Here is a 10,887-nt window from a genome sequence, read left to right on the forward strand (position 1 = left end):
TCCAGAGATGGATTTGAAACATGCAAAGTTAATCAAGCAGCTCAGATGGGAGCTAGGCTGTTGCCTGAATGGAGACAGGCAGCAAGAGCCAAAACCAAGAGTCTGGCACTTGGGGGCAAATAGTTTGGCATTGGAGACAAGGGGAAAAGAGGCAAGAGGGTGGGACCTAAGATTATGAAGGTCTTATATGGCATACTAAGAAATGCAGATTTTTTTTCCGTTGGCCATTGGTCTGCTTTTGAAGCATACCAACTAGAAGAGTCATGTAATCATATTGGTATTTTCTTGGGATAATGGAGGAGAAAGAAAAGGCGATCGCGTTCAGGAAATTGTCACCATACCCAGGGAAAAAATGTAGGTCAGAAGAGGGTCGGAGAGACGAGTGTACCTCACAAGTGATTTTGTTATACCCAGAAGAGTTTTGGGACCCCACCTTTCCTTTCTTCCCTGTGCTCATGTTAACAAGGTATTGGAGCAGCTGCATCAAAAGTGTGGAGACATTGATTCAGAATGCTCTTGGTGTCTTCAGAGGGAGTGAGGACAGAGTTCTTCGTGCTGCTCTTATTCCATTTGGAAACATCACAGATATTCTGATTCTACTGTATTACGAAACAGGTGACACTGAAATTATGTCAGATTCCTTCATGTCAGATTCCCAATGCCAGGAAAAGAACTTAGGAAAAAATTTTAAGTCATGTGCACTCTGTGTATGGCTGGTATATAATGAAGTTCAGGGGGGTATCTCTTTAGGTCAGTATGATGGTGATCTTGGTGATGGAAAAGGAAGATTCTGAGGACAGTAGGGCTAGGATGATGGTGTGGCTATGGGTTGAAATTTACAAAAATTAATCTGTTGGATTTGAGGGTAGACTTTCTAAGTTGGAACCATTTGGGGGCTTTGATTTCTGATCATTTAATATAAAAAGTGTATAGTAAGAATCAGTAGGAGGATAGTTTCAGAAAAAAAATTTTTTTTTTTTGGGACAGAGGCTTGCTCTGTCACAAGGCTGGAGTGCAGTGGCGCGATCTCTGCTCACTGCAACCTCCGCCTCCTGGGTTTAAGCGATGTGATTCTTCTGCCTCAGCCTCCATAGTAGCTGGGACTACAGGCATGCACCACGACACCCAGCTAATTTTTGTATTTTTAGTAAGACGGGGTTTCACCATGTTGACCAGGATGGTGTCGATCCCTTAACTTCATGATCCGCCAACCTCGGCCTCCCAAAGTGCTGGGATTACAGGTGTGAGCCAACCTCACTCACCTGGCCTGAATTTTGCAAAGTTTAAAATTGGTTCATTGTTTAGCCATATTTATTTAAAATGAAATGACTTATTTCTGGTTGCATTGCTGAATAAACCAAGAAAAATCTAAAAATTTGATTTTCATTTTGTAAATGATATCTGGATATGGCATGCTTCCTCCTATTGCTCACATATTAACAACCCATTTCTGCTTTTGCAGAAAAGCACCAAGGATTCTCTTTTGTTGAATTTGAGTTGGCAGCAGTAAGAAGTTTTCCTTTCAACGTTTGACTAGTGTCACTCTTGTCATTGATTACAAATGGTGTCAGTCTGTTTGAATGGATGTGGTAGTTTCCTTGGGCTGTCATAACAAATTACCACAAACCTGGGTGGCTTACAACAACAGAAATTTATTATCTCACAGCTCTGGAGACTAGAAGTGTAAAATCAAGGTGTTGGCAGGGCCCTGCTCTCTCCGAAGGCTCTAAGGAAGACTCTTGCCTTGCCTTCCTGGCTTCTAGTGGCTCCTCACAATTCCTTGGCTTGTAGTATCACTTTAGTCTCTGCCTCTGTCTTCACATGGCTTTCTTCCTTGTACGTATTTCTCTCTGTCTTCTGCTTTTATAAAGATACCAGTCTTGGGAGGCAGAGGCAGGTGGATCACCTGAGGTCAGGAGTTCAAGACCAGCCTGACCAACATGGAGAAACCCCATCTCTACTAAAAATACACACACAAAAATTAGCTGGGCATGGTGGTGCATGCCTGTAATCCCAGCTACTCAGGAGGCTCAGGCAGGAGAATCACTTGAACCCTGGAGGCAGAGGTTGCGGTGAGCCGAGATTGCACCATTGTACTCCAGCCTGGGCAGTGAAACTCTGTCTCAAAAAAATAATAATAAATAAAAAAGATGCCAGTCATTGGATTTACCGTCTATCATATAACTGTATAACAATTCAGTATGACCTTATCTTAACTAATTACATCTGTGAAGACTCTACTTCTTTTGAGACAAAGTCTTGCTTTGTCATTCAAGCTGGAGTGCAGTGGTGTGATTATAGTTCACTGCTGCCTTAAACTCCTGGGCTCAAATGCTCCTGCTGCCTCAGCCTTCCAAGTAGCTAGGACTATAGGTGCACACCACCATGCCTGCCTAATTTTTTAAATTTTTGTAGAGATGGGGGTCTCACTATATTGCCCAGGCTCATGTTCAACTCCTAGCCTCAAACCATCCTCCTGCCTCAGCTTCCCAAAACTTTGGGATTCTGAGGTTTAGGCAGACATGAATTTTGGACGATGCTATTCAACCCATTATAGTGGCTCAGTAGTGGCTTTTGCAGAGAAATGGGAAGTTCTGGTTGAAGGATGGCCCACCAGGCCTGGCTCAGAGTTCCCTTCCTGTATTCAGAGTATAGAAGACACGTCTTGCAGAGGCCTGAGACCTCTGGCCTGGCATTGCTTGTTCCTGTTTTACTGTGTGTATTCTCTCTCTCCATCACCTGGGCACACATCTGTATACCACCAGCTCTAACAGGCAGTACACTCTTAGTAAAATACAGTCTAGGCAAGTAAGAGGGGAAATTGTGTCTTTTTTTGTGCTACTGAGTTATTATTTGAACACGTAAGAAGAGTTGAACTATAGGCATGAACTTTTTCCTTGTATATTTTTGGCAGGATATTGCTGCAGCTGTCAACAATGTAGTAATGGCTGAGAATCTTTGTTTTTTACTGAAGCTGTTATTTGGTGCTACTTTTTGGGGTAGGGAATGTGCCTATTGTGTTTCCAGTTTCCATAGTTTCTTTTCTTTTTTTTAATATATATTTTTTCATTAAACCAAAAACAACAATTTCCATAGTTTCAAAGTTCTGTAGCAATCACAGGTCATCATTATTTGAAATAATTCACTGTGAACTGGCTACTTATAAAATTAATTCCTTTTTTTTTTTTTTTGAGACTGAGTCTCACTGTATCACCCAGGCTGGAGTGCAATGGCGTGATCTCGGCTCACTGCAACCTCTGCCTCCCAGGTTCAAGCGATTCTCCTGCCTTAGTCTCCCAAGTAGCTGGGATTACAGGTACCCGCCACCACACCCGGCTGATTTTTCTATTTTTAGTAGAGATGGGGCTTTACCATGTTGGCCAGGCTGGTCTCGAACTCCTGACCTCAAGTGATCTGCCTGCCTCAGCCTCCCAAAGTGCTGGGATTACAGAAAATTTAATTCTTAACCAGACATCCTTCTCATTTCACACTTGTGTAAATACCAACCACCTTTGTTGGCCAATCTCTTCTTGACTGTTTTGCAGAAGTCAGCAAACTCCAGCCTGTGGGCCAAATCATCCCACAGTCTGGTTTTGGTATTTTTAAATTTTATTTTATTTTTATTTTTGACACAGTCTCGCTGTATTACCCAGACTGAAGTGGAGTGCAGTAGCATGATCTCGACTCAGTACAACCTCCACCTTCCTGACTCAAGCCAGTCCTCCCACTTCTGACTCCCAGGTAGCTAGGACTACAGGTGTGTGCTTCCATGCCTCACTAGTTTTAGTATTTTTTTGTTTGTTTTGAGACGGAGTCTCACTCTGTTGCACAGGCAGGAGTACAGTGGCACGATCTCAGCTCATTACAACCTCCGCCTCTTGGATTCAAGCAATTCTTCTGCCTCAGCCTCTCGAGTAGCTGGGATTACAGGCACATACCACCCTGCCCAGCTAATCTTTGTATTCTTAGTAGAGACGGGGGTTTAACCATGTTGGTCAGGCTGGGCTCGAACTCCTGACCTCATGATCCATCTGCCTTGGCCTAACAAAGTGCTGAGATTACAGGCATGAGCCACTGGGCCCTGCCAATCCATCTTTGTTTCTACAAGCAAAGGACATAGCTGTAATTATAACCTCAGTCTTACTAAATTAAGGAACCTTTTTTTTTTTTTTTTTTTTTTTTTTTTTGAGACGGAGTTTCGCTCTTGTTACCCAGGCTGGAGTGCAATGGCGCGATCTCGGCTCACCGCAACCTCCGCCTCCTGGGTTCAGGCAATTCTCCTGCCTCAGCCTCCTGAGTAGCTGGGATTACAGGCACGTGCCACCATGCCCAGCTAATTTTTTGTAGTTTTAGTAGAGACGGGGTTTCATCATGTTGACCAGGATGGTCTCGATCTCTTGACCTCGTGATCCACCCGCCTCGGCCTCCCAAAGTGCTGGGATTACAGGCTTGAGCCACCGCGCCCGGCCCAAGGAACCTTTTTTCATAGAACTTTTAGTTCTCACGAAAAGGCCCAAAACTTCTTTTGAAGTACCAGTTGTTCTTGGCTAATGAAATATTTCTACACTTCATTCCATGTTCTTTGTTAGGGCTTCATCAAACATGCCCCTCAGCAGTCAACAATAGCATTTTTTCTCCAGTCCAAAGCTGATCTTGACTTTATAAGGTAGACTCAGGTACTTGGTAACTGCATTTACCCTTATAATTTTAGAGAGTCCTGAACTCAAATCCAAAGATCTTGCCAGCACAGACCTTCCTGTTTGTTGGTATTGAAGGAAGTGCATGGTAGTTCCAGGGCATTCTAGTGGTTGGCTTTGTGCTTAGCCTGCTTATGGGGTGCAGGTTCCTGGGCTTGGAATCAGAAGCAGGTCTCAGGCTCCTGGGAAGTAAATGGAAGACTGTCAGGTATTCCTTCAACCTAACAGGTTTAAGTAGCTGAGTTGTATTTCAGTCTTTTCAGAATGAATCTGAGCTCTTTGGGTGGATAATTTGTGTCATTTTAGCCAAACCAATGAGAGTTAAGGAAGGCTCTTCCAGACCAGGTGAGTGGGAACAACTTACAGATTCCCTGTCATGTCCACAGCTTTGGCCTTGGCTACCTTTTTTATTTTTGGATAGAGTCTTACTCTGTTGCTCAGGCTAGAGCGAAGTGGTGTGATCGCAGCTCACTGCAACCCCTGTCTTCTAGGTTCAATTGAGTCTTATGCCTCAGCCTTGCAAGTAGCTGGGATTACAGGCATGCACCACCACACCTGGCTAATCTTTGTATTTTTAGTAGAGACAGGGTTTCACCATGTTGGCCAGACTGGTCTCTGATCCACCTCCCTTACTTCCTCTTGTAGTGATGGTATGAACCCAAGCAGAGTGGTTTATAGTGGAGAAGAGACTGTAGCACCTCCATGGAAATAAAAAAATGAGTTTGAGTTCTTAGTAAAGGTGGAGGCACTGCCCCCTGTGAAAGACTAGCTTTTGGACACAGTCACAACTATGCCCTGTCAGCCTTGACACAGGATGGGACATTCCTTTTGGCTTGATTTAGTTCCTCCTCCTTATTCTCATTCACTTCTGTTAAGAGCTGGACTTAAGGCCTGATATTTCCCAGTGACAACTTTTCTTGTCTTGTTCTAAGAGGGAACTTCTGACTATGAAAGCCTACTTAGTGAGCCCACTTTGTTGGCTAAAGCAGTGAAGAACTGGACATAGCTAATTAGCTATTGGCTGATGGCTTGAATTTCTTAACATTCATTTGATTCCTTCCTTTCAGTTTGGTCAGATGAAGACTGGGCGGAGAAGTTTTCTGGGAAGAGGATGAAAAGAAAGATGGTTCAGAACCTCCCAAAGTGGAAAGCCAAGAGATGAGAATGAAAGTTCATGCTTCCGGAGGAGAGGCTGCTGCTTTCCACCCAAGGAACTGAGGTGAGTGGTGTTGGGTGAATTGAAAGGAGAAGTTTTGGGTTTCTGATCTAGGTGAGAAGTACCTTATGTGGGCTCAGGGATTTGTGATTGCTGCTGAGTGAGGCAAATATCTGAGATGAGAAAGGGTGGTGAGTACTCCCCATCACCAGCATCCACTGTCCTAGTCTTTGGCAGCAGGCTCACTGTCTTCCTGTTCCTGCCCTGATTCCAAGGGGGCAGAATCATGTAGAGGCCCCTTCCCCTCAGTCAGTATGCAGGCACAAGGCTCTCCCCGCCCTCTGTACTTGCTTCTGCTTCTCCATTAGACCATCCTGACTGTTGCTTCCCAGGATAACTTGGGGGCTCCTCCTCCTCTGTCCACCCTTGAGCAGTGATATTTCCCTGAATTCCTTTCTTAGCCGTTAGCTCCTCTCTCCACATTATCCTTGTGCCATGCCAGCCACTTCTATCGCCTAAGGTTATAACGATCATTCATTGTCCAGGTGATATTCTGATCTCTATCCCTAGCCCTGACCTTTCACATGTTTCTGTCTGGAAGTCTTATAGGCACCATAAATAAAGCATATCCCAAACGGTTTTCATCACCTTTCACTCTTGTCTTCCTTTATGCCCAGTCTTGGTTCACTTTGCCGTCTTCAACATAGTCACACCCAAACCAGATTCCCCAGTCCCATCTTAGACCCCTCACTATATTTCATACCTAATACATTGCCATACCCTGCTAATTTTATCTTTTAAATCTTGCATTTCTCCTCTCCAGTTTTTTTCTGCCGCTGTTGTCTTGGCTGAGGCCTTATCCTCTCTCCTGTGAATAATTGGAGTAGCTTCCTAACTGGTCTACCTGCCTCAGGCCTGCTCTCCTCCTGTCCTCAGCAGCCAGAGGGAGCTTTCTGAAGGGCTGATCTGACTATACCACTCTCCTCATTTATAGGATTGACTCCAGCCTCCATCAAAAGAGACGGAAGGCCCCTCTGTGTTCTGACCCCTGCTTATCTCTCCACATTTTATCCCCATTTTTTTTCTAGGAAACAAGAGTTTGTAGATAACCTGTAAATCTCTGTTTTGATGTAAGTCATTTCTCTGCCTGCAGTGTCCTTTCCAACTTATTTTATGTGGCTAATGCCTGCCCATTTCTCATAGTTTAGCCCATTTACTGCCTTCTCCAGGAAGCTTTTCTGAATCCTGCAGTGAGTGAGGTAAGTATCACTCTGGGCTCCCATGGCCTCTGGGTTCCTCTGGCACCCTCTGTCCTGGCATTGTATTGAAATGTAATTATATAGAAATGTGACTGGATTATATTGAAATTACTTATTTAACAAATGGCTAAATAGTGCTTACTCTGTGCCAGGCACTGTTCTAAGTGCTCTACTAATATTTTATTTATTTATTTATTTTGAGATGGAGTTTCATTCATGTTGCCCAGGCTGGAGTGCAATGGCACAATCTTGGCACACCGCAACCTCCGCCTCCCAGGTTCAAGTGATTCTCTTGCCTTAGCCTCCTGAGTAGCTGGGAATACAGGCATCCGCCACCATGCCCAGCTAATTTCGTGTGTTTATTAGAGACGGGGTCTCTCCATGTTGGTCAGGCTAGTCTCAAACTCCTGACCTCAGGTGATCCGCTCGCCTAGGCCTCCCAAAGTGCTGGAATTATAGGCATGAGCTAACGCCAGGCCGATAAGTACTTTGTTATCCCTAGTTCTAGGTGAGGAAGCTCTGGGGCGCAGTGAGGTCAGTACATTGTCCAGTGTTACACAGTTCATAAGTGGTGGAGCTGAGGTCTGAACTAAGGCTATAGAGCTCCAGGATCTGTGTGCCTTTACATTGTGGATATCCCTCCCCCAGTGGCCAGGCCAGTTCCTCAAGAGCAGGGGCCATATCTATCTAACTGCCTATCTATTTATTTTTTATTTTTTGAGTCAGGGTCTTGCTCTGTTGCCTAGGCTGGAGTGCAGTGGTGCCATCACAGTTCACTGCAGCTCTGACCTCCCAGGCTCAAGTGATCCTCCTGCTCTAGCCTCTCAAGTACTTGGAAGTACAGGCACGCCGCCATACCCAGCTAAATTTTTCATTTTTTATTTTGTAGAGACAGGGTCTTATTTTGTTGCCCAGATTGATCTCAGAACTCCTGGGCTCAATCATTCCTCTTGACTGGGCCTCCCAAAGTGCTGGGATTATAGAGTGAGCCACCCACCCAACTATATCCATTTACTTAAGAATCCCAGTGCCTGGCCTGCTAGCTCAATACCTGTATGTTGAACTATTAATTCAAACTACAAAGAGGTCAAAAACAATAGAGTTTTCTCTACCTCACAAATGGGAGGGTTTGTATTGAATGTTGTATTTATCCTCTAGCCAATCTTATCCTGGAGCACAAAGCAAAATGACCCAGCCTCCTCCGCTATCTTCTGAGTGCTTAGGCCTGAGCAAGAGGGCTGCCCCCTTGCTTTTATGTAGCCAGCCCGTGTATGTGCAGGGCCAAGCGAAGAGGGAAGAGGTAGTGGGACATGGATGGCTTCGTTTAATTGGAAGACGGTGGGTAGATTGGAACTGGCATTTGAAGATTTGAGAGTTGTTGATCATGGTTCAGAAAAATGCTGTTCTGTGACTGCGGGGCAGGAGGAGGAAACTGATACTTCTGAGGGTGAGCCTGATGAGGTAACATACTCATGTGTGGGGCTCAGGTTAGCCAGTGCTGAGGTCTCCTGTCTCTGGGCATCCAGCTGGTGCTACAGCCGGGGCTCCTGCCTCCTGCAGCCCTGTCAGGCCCAAGGCCTTCCCTGTTAGCACTTGCTCCAGCCTGCTCACTGGAGTTGTGTTCTGGGTGAGTGCGTAGAATACTCACCCTCCTATTTGGGGTGTCAGGGAGCTGTCTGTAACTAGCAATTTCTTTTGTACCTAGAGAGAGCCTGCCACTAAAAAGGCCTGGTCAAATCTTCAGGTGTACATGGATTGGGAACAAGCTGGCCGGCCTCATCCGGATGCTCCTGCATTCTGACGTCATGCCCATGACAGCAGGTAAGCAGGGCACTGAGGTGAGGACAGTGGTGGCTGAACAGGATGGAGAGGAAGCTATCTGGAGTCCTGGGCCCTTAACACTTTTCATCTGAGGCATCTCATATCCCAGCATCTAGTAACAAATGAGGCACAGCAGGCATTTTTGAAGCTCTATAAAGGCTTAGAGCCATTAGAAAGAGTAGGTAACTAAAAGTTATAAACAGTTTTATCCTCTGGTTTGGTTTTATTGTTGTTTTGTTTTGTTTTTTTGTAATTTTATTTGGATATATTTTCAAACTTACAGATATATAGAATAAGAATTCTGTAAGAATATTTCAAGGGGCCAGGTGCAGTGGCTCACACCTGTAATCTCAACACTTTAGGAGGCCATGGCTGGAGGATCACTTGAGTCCAGGAGTTTGAGATCAGCCTGGGCAGCACAGCAAGATGCCATCTCTACAAAAAATACAACGTTAGACAGGTATAGTGGCATGTGCCTATAGTTCTAGCTATTTGAGAGGCTGAGACAGGAGGATGGCTTGAGCCCAGGAGGTTGAGGCTGCAGTGAGCCATCATTGCACCACTGCACACCAGTCTGGGCAACAGAGCAAGGCCTTGGCAGAAAAAAAAAAATCAAGGAAAAAAAAAACAAGAAAAAAAAAGAATATTTAGAGGAACTCTTATGTATCCTTTACCTACTCATTAATTTCCTTTTTGTGCCCTGTATGCTTTATCATTTTCTTTATGTACATTATACACAGATGCATATATGTATTTTTCCCCTGTTCCACTTGAGAAATTGAAGACCATGCACCTTGACTCCTAAATTCAGTATATATTTCCTAAGAACCAGAATATTCCCTGGCATAATAGAGTACAACTATCAAAATTATAAAATGTGACATCAAGTACTTTGATGAGCCATATTCAGATTTATCACTTGTCCCAATATCGTTCTTTATAGTAATTTTTTTTCCCTGACAAGGATTCCCAAATTTATTTCGTTGTTGAGTCTCTTTAGTCTCCTTTTTTTGTTGTTGAGACGGAGTCTCACATTTATCGCCCAGGCTGGAGTGAAGTCGCACAATCTCGGCTCACTGCAACCTCTGCCTCCCGGGTTCAAGCGATTCTCCTGCCTCAGCCTCTCGAGTAGCTGGGACTACAGGCATCCACCACCGCGCCCGGCTAAATGTGTTTTTAGTAGAGATGGGATTTCACTATGTTGGCCAGGCTGGTCTTCAACTCCTGACCTGATGATCTGCCTGCCTCAGCCTCCCAAAGTGCTGGGATTACAAGGGTGAGCCACTGCGCCCCGGCCTAGTCTCCTTTTATTAGAAACAGTTTGTTAATTTCATTGCCTTTTTTGATCTTGACATCTTGGAAGAGAATAGGCCAGTTGTGTTTAAGGGTGCTTCTCAGTTTGTATTTGCCTAGTACTTCTTCACGATTAGATTTAGGTTATATGTTTTGGCAGCAGTAGCACAGAAGCAGTGTTGTTAGTGCATTGTATGAGGAAGTACATGATGTCAGTTCAGATGTTCGTGAAGTTAACTTTGTTGACTTGGTCAAGCAGTTGTTTGCCAAGTGTCTTCACTGGAAAATGCTATTTTTTTTTTCTTTGAGACAGGGTCTAGTTCTATTGTCCAGGCTGGAGTGCAGTGGTGTGATCACAGCTCACTGCAGCTTCAACTTTCCAGGCTCAAGTGATCCTCCCAGGTCAGCCTCCAACGTAGCTGGGACCACAGGCGTGCCCCACCATGCCCAGCCAATTTTTTATACAGATGGAGGTTTCACTATGTTGCCCAACTAATTTTTGTATTTTTTTTTAGAGATGGTGGGGTTTTGCCATGTTGTCCAGTCTGATCTTGAACTGGTCTCAAATGATTCTCTCACTTCAGTCTCCCAAAATGCTGGGATTATAGACTTGAGTGACCTCACCCAGCCAGAAAAGTACTATTTTTTTTTTTTTTTTTTT

At 44.6% G+C, this 10,887-nt stretch overlaps 1 long non-coding RNA gene across 1 annotated transcript in view; it reads left to right on the forward strand.

Moving 5' to 3' along the window:
- The first annotated feature begins 7,538 nt into the window (after window positions 1-7,538).
- LOC119468133 overlaps window positions 7,539-10,887 on the forward strand; it is a 16,207-nt gene continuing 12,858 nt past the window's right edge. The window contains exon 1 of the long non-coding RNA XR_005196768.1: window positions 7,539-8,933. This is a non-coding gene — a long non-coding RNA (uncharacterized LOC119468133). The remainder of the gene's footprint in view (window positions 8,934-10,887) is intronic.

The sequence above is a fragment of the Cebus imitator genome, unplaced genomic scaffold, assembly GCF_001604975.1.
Source record: "Cebus imitator isolate Cc_AM_T3 unplaced genomic scaffold, Cebus_imitator-1.0 Scaffold385, whole genome shotgun sequence".
In the NCBI taxonomy this organism is placed as follows: domain Eukaryota; kingdom Metazoa; phylum Chordata; class Mammalia; order Primates; family Cebidae; genus Cebus; species Cebus imitator.